Source organism: Salvelinus fontinalis, chromosome 14 (genome assembly GCF_029448725.1).
Source record: "Salvelinus fontinalis isolate EN_2023a chromosome 14, ASM2944872v1, whole genome shotgun sequence".
Taxonomy (NCBI): Eukaryota; Metazoa; Chordata; class Actinopteri; order Salmoniformes; family Salmonidae; genus Salvelinus; species Salvelinus fontinalis.
In genome coordinates this window covers 30,762,732-30,778,853 of record NC_074678.1, presented here as the reverse complement: position 1 = coordinate 30,778,853, position 16,122 = coordinate 30,762,732, and the positions used below count along the sequence as shown (strand labels likewise).

General features: G+C 43.1%; 1 protein-coding gene across 1 annotated transcript in view; it reads left to right on the top strand.

Moving 5' to 3' along the window:
- The window catches only part of gpc1a (glypican 1a), a 53,399-nt gene that overhangs the window by 18,758 nt on the left and 18,519 nt on the right, over positions 1-16,122 (top strand). The window lies entirely within an intron of this gene.

The window sequence follows — 16,122 nt, the reverse complement described above, 5'->3', positions numbered from 1 at the left end:
CATTATGTACATGTTTTATGATTAAAGTGCTTATGTCTGAGAAAATGTCTCAATACTGTTTTAAAAGATTTCTACTGTCCAATGTCCTCTGTATTCTCAAGACACAGGTTGGTTTTTCTCTCTGAAGTTTTGATAATAGTCCGCTCACAGTCTTTTTGGACCCGTTCCGAAATGGACCTGGTGTTTACCCACCCGGACCCGATATGCATAAATAAAACATTTTAATATAGAGACCGGTTCTGAACGGACCCGAGGACAACTAGACCCGTTCCTTATAGACCTGGTTGGATCCAGACACGATCCAATCTGAGTGAGGGAAGCAGGAGAACATAATTTTTTAAAGCTACTAGCAGGGGGAGGGGCCATACTGTGAGTGAGTGACACAGGGAGGAGGGAGGGAGATACGAGAAACAGCAACCAACCAACCAACTTAATGCAGCTGGTGGCCACAGCAGATACTGACTGTTACTTTTGATTTTGACCCCCCCTTTGTTCAGGGACACATTATTACATTTCTGTTAGTCACATGTCTGTGGAACTTGTTCAGTTTAGGTCTGTTGTTGAATCTTGTTATGTTCATACAAATATTTACACAGTTTGTAAAGTTGACACAGTTGACTGTGAGAGTACCTTTCTTTTTTTGAGTTTATATATATATACTGTATATACAGTGGGGAGAACAAGTATTTGATACACTGCCGATTTTGCAGGTGTTCCTTCTTACAAAGCATGTAGAGGTCTGTAATTTTTATCATAGGTACACTTCAACTGTGAGAGACGGAATCTAAAACAAAAATCCAGAAAATCACATTTGTATGATTTTTAAGTAATTAATTTGCATTTTATTGCATGACATAAGTATTTGATCACCTACCTCCTGTTCTCCACTCCTCACAGCCTCACTGTGTTATTAATGGTTGTTTAACAGTCTGATGGCCTTGAGATAGAAGTTATTTCTCAGTCTCTCGGTCCCAGCTTTGATGCACCTGTACTGACCTCGCCTTCTAGATGGTAGCTGGATGGCAGTGGCTCGGGTGGTTGTTGTCCTTTATGATCTTTTTGGCCTTCTTGTGACATCAGGTGCTGTAGATGTCCTGGAGGGCAGGTAGTTTGCCCCCGGTGCTGTGTTGTGCAGACCGCACCACCCTCTGGAGAGCTCTGCAGTTATGGGCGGTGCAGTTGCTGTACCAGGCGGTGATGCAGCCTGGCAGGATGCGCTCAATTGTGCATCTGTAAAAGTTTGAGGGTTTTAGGTGACAAGCCAAATTTCTTCAGCCTCCTGAGGTTGAAGAGGCGCTGTTGCACCTTCTTCACCACACTGTCTGTGTGGGTGGACCATTTCAGTTTGTCCGTTATGTGTATGCCGAGGAACTAAAAACTTTCCACTAGAGGTCGACCGATTATGATTTTTCAACGCCGATACCGATACAGATTATTGGAGGACCAAAAATAGCTGATACTTATTAATCGGCCAATTTTTACATGTGTATATATATATTTGTAATAATGAAAATAAAATCTATTTAGTCTCAAATAAATAAGGAAAAATTTTCCATTTGGTTTAAATAATGCAAAAACACAGAGAAGAAAGTAAAAGTGCAATATGTGCTATGTAAAAAAGCTAACGTTTAAGTTCCTTGCTCAGAACATGAAAACATATGAAAGCTGGTGGTTCAATATTCCCAGTTCTTCAATATTCCCAGTTAAGATGTTTTAGGTTGTAGTTATTATAGGAATTATGACGTGTCGACTATTTCTCTCTATACCATTTGTATTTCATATACTTTTGATTATTGGATGTTCTAATAGGCACTTTAGGCAGCTTAATCTCAGGAGTTGATAGGCTTGAAGTCATAAACAGCGCTGTGATTCAAGCATTGCTAAGAGCTGCTGGAAAACGCAGTAAAGTTTGAATGAATGCTTACGAGCCTGCTGCCGCTTACCACCGCTAAGTCAGACTGCTCTATCAAATATCAAATCATAGACTTAATTATAATATAATAAACACAAAAATACGAGCCTTTGGTCAAATCCGGAAACTATCATTTTGAAAACAAAACGTTTATTCTTTCAGTGAAATACAGAACCGTTCCGTATTTTATCGAACGAGTGGCAACCTTAAGTCTAAATATTGCTGTTACATTGCACAACTTTCAATGTTATGTCATTATTATGTAAAATTAGTTCGCAACGAGTCAGGCGGCCCAAACCGTTGCATACACCCTGACTCTGCGTGCAATGAACGCAAGAGAAGTGACACAATTTCCCTAGTTAATATTGCCTGCTAACATCCATTTCATTTAACAAAATATATAGGTTTAAAAATATATACTTCTGTGTATTGATTTTAAGAAAGGCATTGATATTTATGGTTAGGTACATTCGTGCAACGATTGTGCTTTTTTTGCGAATGCGCTTTTGTTAAATCATCCCCCTGTTTGGCGAAGTAGACTGTGATTCGATGATACATTAACAGACACCGCATTGATTATATGCAACGCAGGACAGGCTAGTTAACCTAGTAATATCATCAACCATGTGTAGTTAATTAGTGATTATGTGAAGATTGATTGTTTTTTATAAGATAAGTTTAGTGCTAGCTAGCAACTTACCTTGGCTCCTTGCTGCACTCGCGTAACATGTGGTCAGCCTGCTATACAGTTTCCTCGTGGAATGCAATGTAATCGGCCATAATCGGTGTCCAAAAATGGCGATTACTGATTGTTATGAAAACTTGAAATCGGCCCTAATTAATTGGCCATGCCAATCGGTCGACCTCTACTTTCCACCTTCTCCACTGCTGTCCCGTCGATGTGGATAGGGGGGTTCTCCCTCTGCTGTTTCCTGAAGTCCACGAACATCTCCTTTGTTTTGTGGATGTTGAGTGAAGGGTTGTTTTCCTGACACCACACTCTGAGTTGTTGGTAATCAATCCTACTACTGTTGTGTTGTCTGCAAACTTGATGATTGAGTTGGAGTGGCCATGCAGTCATAGGCCCCTCATAGCTGAGCACCCATGTGGGGCCCCAGTGTTGAGGATCAGCGAAGTGGAGATGTTGTTTCCTACCTTCACCACCTGGGGGTGGCCCGTCAGAAAGTCCAGGACCCAATTCTACAGGGCTGGGTTGAGACCCAGGACCTCAAGCTTAATGATGAGCTTGGAGGGTACTATGGTGTTGAATGCTGAGCTGTAGTCAATGAACATTCTTACGAATGCATCATCAGTGGTTCTATTGGGGCGGTACACAAATTGAGGTGGGTCTAGGGTGACAGGTAAGGTGGAGGTGATATGATCCTTGACTAGTCTCTCAAAGTACTTCATGATGACTAAAGTGAGTGCTACGGGGCGATATTCATTTAGTTCATTTACCTTTTCCTCCTTTGGTACAGGAACAATGGTGGCCATCTTGAAGCATGTGGGGACAGCAGACTGGGATAGGGAGAGATTGAATATGTCCGTAAACACGCCAGCTGGTCTGCCCATGCTCTGAGGACGCGGCTAGGGATGCTGTCTGGTCAGGCAGCCTTGCGAGGGTTAATACGTTTAAATGTCTTAGTCACGTTGGCCACGGAGAAGGAAAGCCCACAGTCCTTGGTAGCGTGCCGCGTCCGTGGCACTGTATTTTCCTCAAAGCGTGCAAAGAAGGTGTTTAGTTTGTCTGGAAGCAAGACGTCGGTGTCCGTGATGTGGCTAGTTTTATTTTTGTAGCCCGTGATTGCCTTATGTAGACCCTGCCACATACTTCTCGTGTCTGAGCCACTGAATTGTGACTCCACTTTGTGTCTATACTGACATTTTGCTTGTTTGATTGCCTTGTGGAGGGAATAACTACTCTGTTTGTATTCGGCCATATTCCCAGTCAATATTCCATGGTTAAATGTGGTGGTTCGCGCTTTCAGTTTTGAGCAAATTCCGCCCTCTATCCACGGTTTCTGGTTAGGGTAGGTTTTAATAGTCACAGTGGGTACAACATCTCCTATGCACTTCCTTATAAACTCACTCACCGAATCAGGTTGTTGTCACGTGTACATCCTGTTTGAGTTTCTGCCTAAAGGAAGGGAGGAGCAAAATGGAGTCGTGGTCATATTTGCTGATGGGAGAGTGGGGGAGGGCCTTGCATGCATCGTGGAAGTTAGAGTAGCAGTGATCCAGTGTTTTGCCAGCGCGAGTGCTACAATCAAAATGCTGATAGAATTTAGGTAGCCTTGTTCTCAAATTTGCTTTGTTAAAATCCTCAGCTACAATAAATGCAGCCTCAAGATATATGGTTTCCAGTTTGCATAAAGTCCAGTGAAGTTCCTTGAGGGCTGTCGTGGTATCGGCTTGAGGGGGGATATACACGGCTGTGACAATAACCGACAAGAATTCTCTTGGAAGATAATACGGTCTACATTTAATTGTGAGGAATTCTAGGTCAGGTGAACAAAAGGACTTGAGTTCCTGTATGTTTTTACAATTACACTATGAATCGTTAATCATGAAACATACACCCCTGCCCTTCTTCTTCCCGGAGAGATGTTTATTTCTGTCGGCGTGACGCACAATGAATCCCGGTGGCTGTACAGACTCCGACAGTATATCCCAAGAGAGCCATGTTTCCGTGAAACAGAGTATGTTACAATCTCTGATGTATCTCTGGAAAGCAACCCTTGCCCTAATTTCGTCTACCTTGTTATCTAAAGACTGGACATTAGCGAGTAATATACTCGGAAGCGGTGGGTGGTGGGCGTGCCTCCAAAGTCTGACCAGAAGGCCGCTACGTCTTCCTCTTTTGGGTCAGCCTCTGGGATCAGTTCAAATGCCCTGGGTCGTTCAGACAAAGGATCCGCTTCGGGAAAGTCGTATTCCTGGTTGTAGTGCTTGTAAGTTGACGTCCCTCTGATATCCAATAGTTCTTCCTGGCTGTATGTAATAACGCTTAAGATTTTCTGGGCTAACAATGTAAGAAATAATACATAAAAAAACAAAGTACTGCAAAGTTTCCTAAGGACTAGAAGCGAGGCGGCCCTCTGTCGTCGCCATCTTGTCCCCATCTTGTTCCATTGATTAGTTATCTCCTAACTTTTTCCACACCGAGGCTCTATGACTGTAGCCTATTGCCACTTTGATGAATTCTGATTGGCCAACAACAACAACAACAAGCTACACAATCCACTCCCGTGAAAAGCAAGAGCAACATAAATGATAAAATTACTCTCTCTACTGCAGCAGTCGCGATCGGATCTGTATGGTCCCTTCCAGACAAGTCAGTTAAAATTACACATACCCGAGACCCGTGACAATCAGATCCGACCCAGACCCATGACATTATTTAGAATTCTGGACCCGGACCCGCCCGGATCCGTGAAGACCTCTACCACAGTCTTTCGTTTTTAAGGTTTGGATTTAGTGTTTCACTGACTGGTGGGTTTGCGCCCACCGGAGGCATAAACATGCAGAATGTTGGCTAGGACTGAATACAGATGAGCATTGACAGCAATCAGCAGTGCCAACAAATTTCTGTGTTTTACCCAGAAGCCTGCAGGACACAAATTATATTTACTTATTCTCAACATTCTATCATTTATTTAGGGTATTTCTCACTGCAGTGCTCGCCTCTCACTGTGGCCGCCTGAAGGAGCAAATCCAATCAGAGTTAACTCCTGGATAAATGTATATGTATTAGCCCTTGGGAAGTCTAAATTTATGCTGTGGCCTAGAGGCAAGTGGAGAAGAAGAGGAACCACTTCAGTTGGAATTGTCTTTGTGTTCCTCAGACAAGGGCTTAGGGAGAGAACAGGGTCAAAGGTCATGGGCAGGCACATATCTCTTTTTTAGTTACCTACTTTATGGAGGCCCTGAGATCTGTATCTGATCCGTGGTGTGTGTGTGTGTGTCATGGTACATATGTCTGATTTTTAGGCTACTGTTAACCATTTTGTGTACTCTGTCTAACTATAATAATTATTAACTTGTATGTTCGAGAAAGGCATGGCAAAACAGGACAGATTTAATTGTGTAACCATGAAGAATAGTTTGGTTTACCAGCCAAGTGTCTCACACATTGAAGTGTAATGAAAAAGCCTAGATGCCCCATATGCAAGGCTATAGAGATGATTGATTTCAGATGAAGATATAGGATAGATAGACACAGCATAAACCTGTATATATTCAAATTGGCTAAGATGTTGAATAATTTATGTATAAAGAACATTGAATATAGATAATTGAGGATTCCGAGGAAAATACATTTGCATTTCAGATGATCCCAAATCCTCATTGTCAGTCACTGCAGACTGGTAGTAATAGTGTAATTGGCCACTTCAACATGCAAAATCTGGGCCATAACTAAATCAATTTTTCATGAATAGTTGACCAGAGAGGGATTAAGCACTCAAATAGGCTGTCTGACTACTAGTGACGGTTGCTCAACTGATTACATTTTTCCCCCTGCAGAAATTATTGGCCAGGTGATGCACTTTAATGTCATTTCTGAGAAGCTTGTAACAGAGACTACCAATGTTTAATTCTACAAATTAACAAATGATTCTTACACCATATCAGGCACTTTACATATTTAATCTCAGACAAATATTATCTCAATGTCATCCCTTATTTCGTTGTCAGTGTAAATTAACTCTCCACTCTGTCTCAACATTGTGGCGTTATTGACATCAGATTTGTCACACATGGGCTTCAGATCACACAGTCTCCACTTTGTGCTGCATCAGGACTCTCTCCAGCCAGGTCTGAGAGCTGTCAGGGACCAAACGCAAGCAGGCAGGCAGGGATGCATAGATGTTCCCCTGCCAGCGTCCCAGTAGATGCATGCGACCATTTATGAGATTAAAGCATGGGATGGCTGTAGTGGGATTATGCCAGGTGGGCCAGAAGAGACGCAGTGCTCTGCTTAAGATGCACAGCAATTCAGTCATGATCAACTGGCACGACAGGGTGTGTGTGTGCGCGCGTGCGCGGTATTCAGGAGAGGGTGGGAAAGAAGGGTCCCAAAAGGGTCCTTCGGCTGTCCCCGTAGGAGAACCCTTTTTGGTTCCAGGTAGAACCCATTTGGATTCCATGTAGAACTCTTTGTGGGAAGTAGTTTGGTGTCAGGGGTGGTGCAATTACTTTTACCAAATATATTTTAACCATTATTTTAGGGGGTGCTGCATCACCCTCATCACCCTTACTTCCTGTGGCTATGTAGATACAGTAGCACCTTTTTTCTAAGAGTGTATGTTCATCATGCCCTGAATCAAAAGCTCAAGCTCCTATTCAACACTCCCAACATCTGCCTGATAATAACGTCCATAGATCCTTAGTTACCGTGACAAACTAGATTAGTGAGTATGTGCTCTCTTCCTCTGTGCTGTAGTGTATAAATGTAGCATATAAATAATTCCTTACCAGTTGCTTTGCATTCTCTATCCTACAATACCCTTGGGTGGTGGCCTGCAGGTTGTGTGTGTCTGTTCTGTGTCTGTGTACAGTATCATTGTGCGCACGAGTCTGTGTGTCTCTATGCACATGGATGAGAAAGGAGATGGAGTAGGTGTCTAATATCAGGTGACGGCTCAGCCTTTCTCTGAATACAGACGGCTGGCATTAGTGCACCGGGCGCGTCTGGCGACCTTTCACTGAGTCGGCCCCGGTGTCTAACCTGTCAACACCTGGCTGAGGAGCAGTGTCACTCCCCACACTGCGCCCCGGCCCCGGCGGTGATGTCACACTTTCCAAAATGTAAACTATTAAAATAAAGAAAGTCGCACACTCCACGTATAATCTCCCAGCAATTTAATGGGTTTTTACCAACGTTTCAGCATCACTGTGCCTTCCTCAGGGTCTGCCAGGGTCTGAGGAAGGCACAGTGATGCTGAAACGTTGGTAAAAACCCATAAAATTGCTGGGAGATTATACGTGGCGTGTGCAACTTTCTTTATTTTGATAGTTTGTAGTTTATTTGCCGTTAGTCAGCACCTCCACACAAACTATTATTCTGGGTGTGCGCCAGCTCATGTTTTTTTATCTACACTTTCCAAAATGGACACACCGTCACTGAATGGCCCCTCACAGAGCCAAGGTGCCCGTAAAATGATGCAGCATTTAGAAATTACTCATGTCCTTTCCAGATGAAACTGCAGGCAGGGAGTAATGGGAATGACGGTGTGTCTGGTGAGTGGAGATGTGGGGAGGAAGGCAAAAGAGGGGCTACCATCTTAAAACAGTGGCCCACATCCCAGATACATGCTCAACAATCTCATTGAAATGATTTATGAGATGAGTCACATCAGATGGATTTTTATTGTATTTTTTTTTTTATGTAACCTTTATTTAACTAGGAAAATGCAGTGGTTTAAATGGAATCATTAATGCTGTGTTAGAGCCAATCTAATGTATATGTGTGGGCTGTAGAATGAGCTGCATGTACCGGTGGTTATGGGCCTAGATCTGCTATTCTCAGATGGATTTCCAATACAGTTGTGAATAATGTTCATGACGTAAAGTAGTGTATGATTGTAAACTGGATCATTTTCCACTATGGTGCACACAGAGCAATAGAGAGAAAGAAAGATGGGGGACAACAGAAAAAGAATAGGTCAACTTGAACACATTGGTAGTGTCTGTGGATGGAGAGAGAGAAGGAGCAGTCTGGTAGAGACAGATGCAGAGTGACTGAACATCATTCATTATCCCCTGTTACAGTATGATAGGGTGCAGAGAAACCTATATCCTTGTGTTCATTGTCATTATGTACTGTAACAGTATGAAACAAACTGCCTATATGGGACTGTGATCCACTGAATGCGCTGCAGTTTATTTGTTTGTCACTGTAAGTGAATTAACTTTATAGCTCCTGCAGGATACCCAGTTTCCATTACGAAGCAACGTTGGAAACATTGTTAAGCCCCTTTACTGTAGTAAACATACTCCACAGTCTAGTGACAACAAACATCTCTGTGTCAGGGTTTTCGCTGCTGGTCATTCGAGTCAAGTGCAGGAGAGCAGAGAATAGGTGATCAGGCGACTTTATTAGCCAAGAGCAATAAACAGACAGGCGCAAACAGCTACAACTCAAGCCAACCGGCAAAAGTGACAAGCACAAAATACCGTCAATAATATAACAATAAGGTTCACCAATAATTCCCCAAATAGGGTACAGGCGATGCCCAGGGTGAAAAACAAGACTGCCGTGATGCAATAAACACAAAACAAAACAATTCCACACAAAGACATGGTGGGAACAGAGGAATATATATATGCAGTGTGATTAGGGAATGTAAACCAGGTGTGCGGGGAACAAGATGGAGCGGCGATGGCTAGAAGGCTGGTGACGTCGACCGGAAGTCGTGACACTCTGCCTGTGGTGGAAATGTGTTTCCTCCATCCACAGATCAGTGGTTAATCCAAACATAATTAAATATATTAAAGTGGAACGGCAAATGCTCCAGTTTGATTTTTTTGCCTCTTCTAACCAAAGTTTCCAGTTAGTTAAGGTTAGACATTCTGAAAGTCTTTTCAAGCCTTTTATTTCTCCTTCCAAGCATCTGACATGGCTTTCTTTTCAATCTCTTTTGCATGGTTCCATTTAGGTAGTTTGTCACCAACAGACATTTGTAGGCTGGCCACAAGCATCTGTCCAGACATTAATTTCTGATTGCAGAAATGACAGCCATTAGAGATAGATGTGATATGGGATGGAGAGTGCAGGTTCATGGACAAATAGTCAAAGTCAACATTATCTTTCAATGGCTGTCCAATCTAGATTTGCTAGCTACAGGGTGGAGGCGAGGAGGTGAGGGCCCTCAGAGTGTGGTGTCAGGAAAATAACCTCACACTGAACGTCAACAAAACAAAGGAGATCATCGTGGACTTCAGGAAATAGCACCCCCCTATCCACATCGACGGGACAGTAGTGGAGAGTGTAGTAAGTTTTAAGTTAGTACAGATGCACAATCGAGAGCATCCTGTTGGGCTGTATCACCGCCTGGTACGGCAACTGCTCCGCCCACAACCGTAAGGCTCTCCAGAGGGTAGTGAGGTCTGCACAACGCATCACCGGGGGCAAACTACCTGCCCTCCAGGACACCTACACCACCCGATGTCACAGGAAGGCCATAAAGATCATCAAGGACAACAACCACCCGAGCCACTGCCTGTTCACCCCAATATCATCCAGAAGGCGAGGTCAGTACAGGTGCATCAAAGCGGGGACCGAGAGACTGAAAAACAGCTTCTATCTCAAGGCCATCAGACTGTTATCTAAAACAACAATCCAGAAAATCACATTGTATGATTTTTAAGTAATTAATTTGCATTTTATTGCATGACATAAGTATTTGATCACCTACCAACCAGTAAGAATTCCGGCTCTCACAGACCTGTTAGTTTTTCTTTAAGAAGCCCTCCTGTTCTCCACTCATTACCTGTATTAACCTCTAACGAGACACCCTCCCGGATCCGGGATCCTCCTCATCAAAAAAGCTGACTAGCATAGCCTAGCCTAACGCGACAGGGATATCATATAATATAATTTCATGAAATCACAAGTCCAATACAGCAAATGAAAGATAAACATCTTGTGAATCCAGCCATCATTTCCGATTTTTTAAAATGTTTTACAGCGAAAACACAATATATATTTATATTAGCTCACCACAATAGCCAAACACACAACGCCATGTTTTCACCATGTTTCCACCGCAAAGGTAGCTTTCACAAAACCCACAAATAGAGATAAAATTAATCACTAACCTTGAACAACTTCATCAGATGACAGTCTTATAACATCATGTTATACAATAGATTTATGTTTTGTTCGAAAATGTGCATATTTGAGGTAAAAATCGTAGTTTTACATTGCAGCCACCATCACAAATAGCAACAAAACAGCCAGAATAATTACAGAGAGCAACGTGAAATATAAAAATACTCATCATAAAACATTTATGAAAAATACATGGTGTACAGCAAATGAAAGATAAACATCTTGTGAATCCAGCCATCATTTCCGATTTTTAAAATGTTTTACAGCGAAAACACAATATATATTTATATTAGCTCACCACAATAGCCAAACTCACAACGCCATTTATTCACCGCCAACATAGCTTTCACAAAACCCAGAAATAGAGATCAAATGAATCACTAACCTTTGGACAACTTCATCAGATGACAGTCTTATAACACCATGTTATACAATACATTTATGTTTTGTTCGAAAATGTGCATATTTAGAGGTACAAATCCTGGTTTTACATTGTGAGTAAGTAGCCATGATGCACCAAATTGTCCGGAGATATATTGGACAGTCACGTAATCTAACCAAAGAACTCATCATAAACTTTACTAAAAAATACATGTTGTGCAGCAAATGAAAGATACACAGGTTCTTAATGCAACCGCTGTGTTAGATTTAAAAAAAATTACTTTAGTACAACATACAGCATGCAATATTGTGAGACAGCGCTCACCTATTCTCCGCCTTGTTGGAGCCAACATATTCCACAAAAATACGAAATAACATTATAAATATTCTCTTACTTTTGATGATCTTCCATCAGAATGTTGTGCAAGGAGTCCTAGTTCCAGAATAAATCGTTGTTTTGTTTTAGAATGTCCATTTCTTCTGTCGAATTAGCAACTTTGGCTAGCCATGTGGAGGGCACATGTCCAAGAAATCTTTGCTCACTGAACAAAAAAATCCAAAATTCCCAATAAACGTCAAATAAACTGGTCAAACTCGGTTGAAAATCCTACTTTAGGATGTTTTTCTCATATGTATCCAATAAAATCAGAGCCGGAGCATTTCGTCGTGTATACGTCACGCATTTCAGAAGACAATGTTAGGTTCCCTGGTGCGCAGTTCAATACTGACAAAAGAGCGGACCTGTCACTCCAAAAGCTCTCATTCGGTCTCAGATCAAGCTAGATTCAAAATTCTACTGCCTGTTGACATCTAGTGGAAGGCGTATGAAGTGCATACAGATCCATAAATATAAGCCAGTTGAATAGGCAGGCCCTGACACAGAGCCCCATTTTCAGAATTTTCACTTCCTCTTTGGAAGTTTGCTGCCAAATGAGTTCTGTTTTACTCACAGATATAATTCAAACCGTTTTAGAAACTTCAGAGTGTTTTCTATCCAATAGTAATAATAATATGCATATTGTATGATCTAGAACAGAGTACAAGGTCGTTTAATTTGGGCACGATTTTTCCCCAAAGTGAAAACAGCGCCCCCTATTAAGAATAAGTTTTAACTGCACCTGTTTGAACGCGTTACCTGTATAAAAGACACCTGCCCACACACTCAATCAAACAGACTCCAACCTCTCCACAATGGCCAAGACCAGAAAGCTGGTTAAGGACATCAGGGATAAAATTGTAGACCTGCACAAGGCTGGGATGGGCTACAGGACAATAGGCAAGCAGCTTGGTGAGAAGGCAACAACTGTTGGCGCAATTATTAGAAAATGGAAGAAGTTGAAGATGACGGTCAATCACCCTCGGTCTGGGGCTCCATGCAAGATCTCACCTCGTGGGGCATCAATGATCATGAGGAAGGTGAGGGATCAGCCCAGAACTACACGGCAGGACCTGGTCAATGACCTGAAGAGAGCTGGGACCACAGTCTCAAAGAAAACCATTAGTAACACACTATGTCGTCATGGATTAAAATCCTGCAGCGCACGCAAGGTCCCCCTGCTCAAGCCAGCGTATGTCCAGGCCCGTCTGAAGTTTGCCAATGACCATCTGGATGATCCAGAGGAGGAATGGGAGAAGGTCATGTGTTCTGATGAGACAAAAATAGAGCTTTTTGGTCTAAACTCCACTCGCCGTGTTTGGAGGAAGAAGGATGAGTACAACCCCAAGAACACCATCCCAACCGTGAAGCATTGAGGTGGAAACATCATTCTTTGGGGGTGCTTTTCTGCAAAGGGGACAGGACGACTGCACCGTATTGAGGGGAGGATGGATGGGGCCATGTATCGCGAGATCTTGGCCAACAACCTCCTTCCCTCAGTAAGAGCATTGAAGATGGGTCGTGGCTGGGTCTTCCAGCATGACAACGACCCGAAACACACAGCCAGGGCAACTAAGGAGTGGCTCTGTAAGAAGCATCTCAAGGTCCTGGAGTGACCTAGCCAGTCTCCAGACCTGAACCCAATAGAAAATATTTGGAGGGAGCTGAAAGTCCGTATTGTCCAGCGACAGCCCCGAAACTTGAAGGATCTGGAGAAGGTCTGTATGGAGGAGTGGGCCAAAATCCCTGCTGCAGTATGTGCAAACCTGGTCAAGAACTACAGGAAACGTATGATCTCTGTAATTGCAAACAAAGGTTTCTGTACCAAATATGAAGTTCTGCTTTTCTGATGTATCAAATACTTATGTCATGCAATAAAATGCAAATTAATTACTTAAAAATCATACAATGTGATTTTCTGGATTTTTGTTTTAGATTCCGTCTCTCACAGTTGAAGTGTACCTATGATAAAAATGACAGACCTCTACATGCTTTGTAAGTAGGAAAACCTGCTAAATCGGCAGTGTATCAAATACTTGTTCTCCCCACTGTATATATTCTTCATTCCTTTACACTTGTATGTATAAGGTAGTTGTTATGAAATTGTTAGGTTAGATTACTCGTTGGTTATTATTGCATTGTCAGAACTAGAAGCACAAGAATTTTGCTACACTCGCATTAACATCTGCTAACCATGTGTATGTGACAAATAAAATTTGATTTGATTTTGATTTGATACATTTTCTGTGGAAGTCTTGCAGATTGTATTAGCCTGTATTATGTGTATGTTGTGCCTTTGACTGTGGCTGGCAGAGCTCTAATTGGCTATGAATGGGCTTTGATTCGATTAGTGTGACACAGGGGGCAAGGTTGGCCACCCCTCATCTCCCTCAGCAGTAATCTGTCTCTTGAATAAATGCTGTAAGTGGGCTGGACTCTCTCCCCGCACCTGCTCCCTCACATTGCCAGCCAGAGCCAGAGCCAGACCTGTTCTGTCTGTCTGTCTGTCGAACACTGAGCAGCAAACAGGATATAGCCCACTAGCCACTATAGCCAGGAACTACATACCCATTTTCAATCATACCCATCACAGATAATACATAGATAGGCCTAGAGCTTCTCTATATGGAGTGCCGAAGGTTACATATGTAGCATTGTAAGGGATCTACATAATGTAGACATAGGTCTCAGGAACCTTGCTGTCTTACTGGTGCAATGAAAGATGTGATCCTATCTTCATACTGATGATGACTTGCTAGTTGTTATTCTGTGTGTCTGTCTTTGCATGTCTATGGTGTAGGGAGGTGTGTCTGGGTGCTCAGGCTTGTGTGTCCCTGTGTCCCTGGCTTGTATGAATGTGTGTGCACACGACAAATCTGATTTATCAGTCTTGTCTCTCCTTGTTCGCTGTCAGCAGTCATTGAAATGCAGGCCACACGCCTGTCCCCTGCTCGCTGACTAAAATGGACGAGCGCTCACGAGCTGGCCAGGAGATTAGATGTTTAATGGGATTTAAGCCTTTTCTTCTCTGCAAGACGCTAGGCCTACCAGAGACATACAATATGATTTCTACTGGAATCCCTCCATTGTGTTTTTACTGGTTCACACTTTGCGCTGCATATCAAATCACCTCAGTACAACCTGTTTGAAGTCTCGCTTCAGAAGCTATGCGCTGTTTCAAAGTGAAGAGATTTTAACACTGACACATAAGAGAGAGGCACGAGGAAGGAGTTTACGATAGGAGAATGCACAGTAAAAATGTCTGTCAAGTTAACAGAGTTCTGCTCTCATCTCTTTACACAGCGTGATCACGATCAGGCTCAATCATCCCTTTTTTTAATCTCCTCTCAAAGTTGTTTGATTCGATATAAAGGATTGCAAATACTCCTCATGCCAGTGCCACATGCTGTGCAAAAGACTACAGGAAAACAGACAGACTACTGCTTGACTACCACACAACTAGGGAGCTTCCTGGCACACAACTAGTGAGCTTCTTGGCACACAGATCCTATTTCCCTTCTCTAGAATTTTAAGATAAAAGAAGTGAGGAAATAAATAAGTGAATAGAGATGTCTCTGCACTTTTCCCTCCTGCTGTAGTCAGGATTCATAAAAGATGCATGGATGTGATAGCATCTCTCGCTCCAGTTCCCGGGGCAGACAGCCAGGGCCAGGCAGAGGCAGGGCTTTAGCAGGGAACCCGTTTGTGAAGTGGCAGAGAGGGCTGGGGGGCAGACCACTCACCCTCATCCCCTCTACGCCTAAACCCCTCCTCAGGCTCACCCCCGCCTGCTCGGGGACTGGGGCTGCAGACTGCACTCTAAGCTGTCTGGCTCTTTCGCTCTTTGTGTGTGTGTGTGTGTGTGTGTGTGTGTGTGTGTGTGTGTGTGTGTGTGTGTGTGTGTGTGCGTTATAGAAGAATTTAACAAGATTGTTTTTTGTTCTCCCTGGAACTTGTCAGTAATACATATGGAAGCAAATGCACTTCATAGAAGATTCTTGTAATATCTGACTTATATTGGTGGTTAACATTTAGACATAACAGAAATATTGTATGTATTATATAAAAAACATACAAGAGACATGTAAGCTAAGCCTTCTAAGGCACATGGGACACGCATGTTTCAAAGCACTTGCTTACCACTGTCTGATGTCACTGATACATGCAATGTGACACTTATTGAAAAAAAAAAGCAAAGTCTGCCATGAGGAGGAGCAGGAGGAGGAAGGGGAAATGCGGAGGGTGAGGAGGAGAGGGAGAGGCGGGGGGGGGGGGGAAGGGAGGGAGGATGAGGAGAGAGGAGGACAGGAGGAGGAGAGAAGAGGCGGAGAAGGGTGGAGGGGAAGAGGAGGAGGAAAGATGTAGAGGGAGAGGAGGACATGGGGATAAGGAGAGAAGAGGACAGGAGGGGGAGGAGGAGGAGGAGGAGGATAGGGAGAGGAGGAGGATAGGGAGAGGAGGAGGAGGAGAGGATGAGGAGAGAGGGGGGAGAAGAGGCCAGGAGATGGAGCAGGAGGAGAGGATGACACGAGGAGGAGAGGGAGAGGGGGAGAATGAGGAATGACTGATAGCAGCAGTGAATATATTTAGTTGTTAAGTGGACATTTCTCAACAATCAGT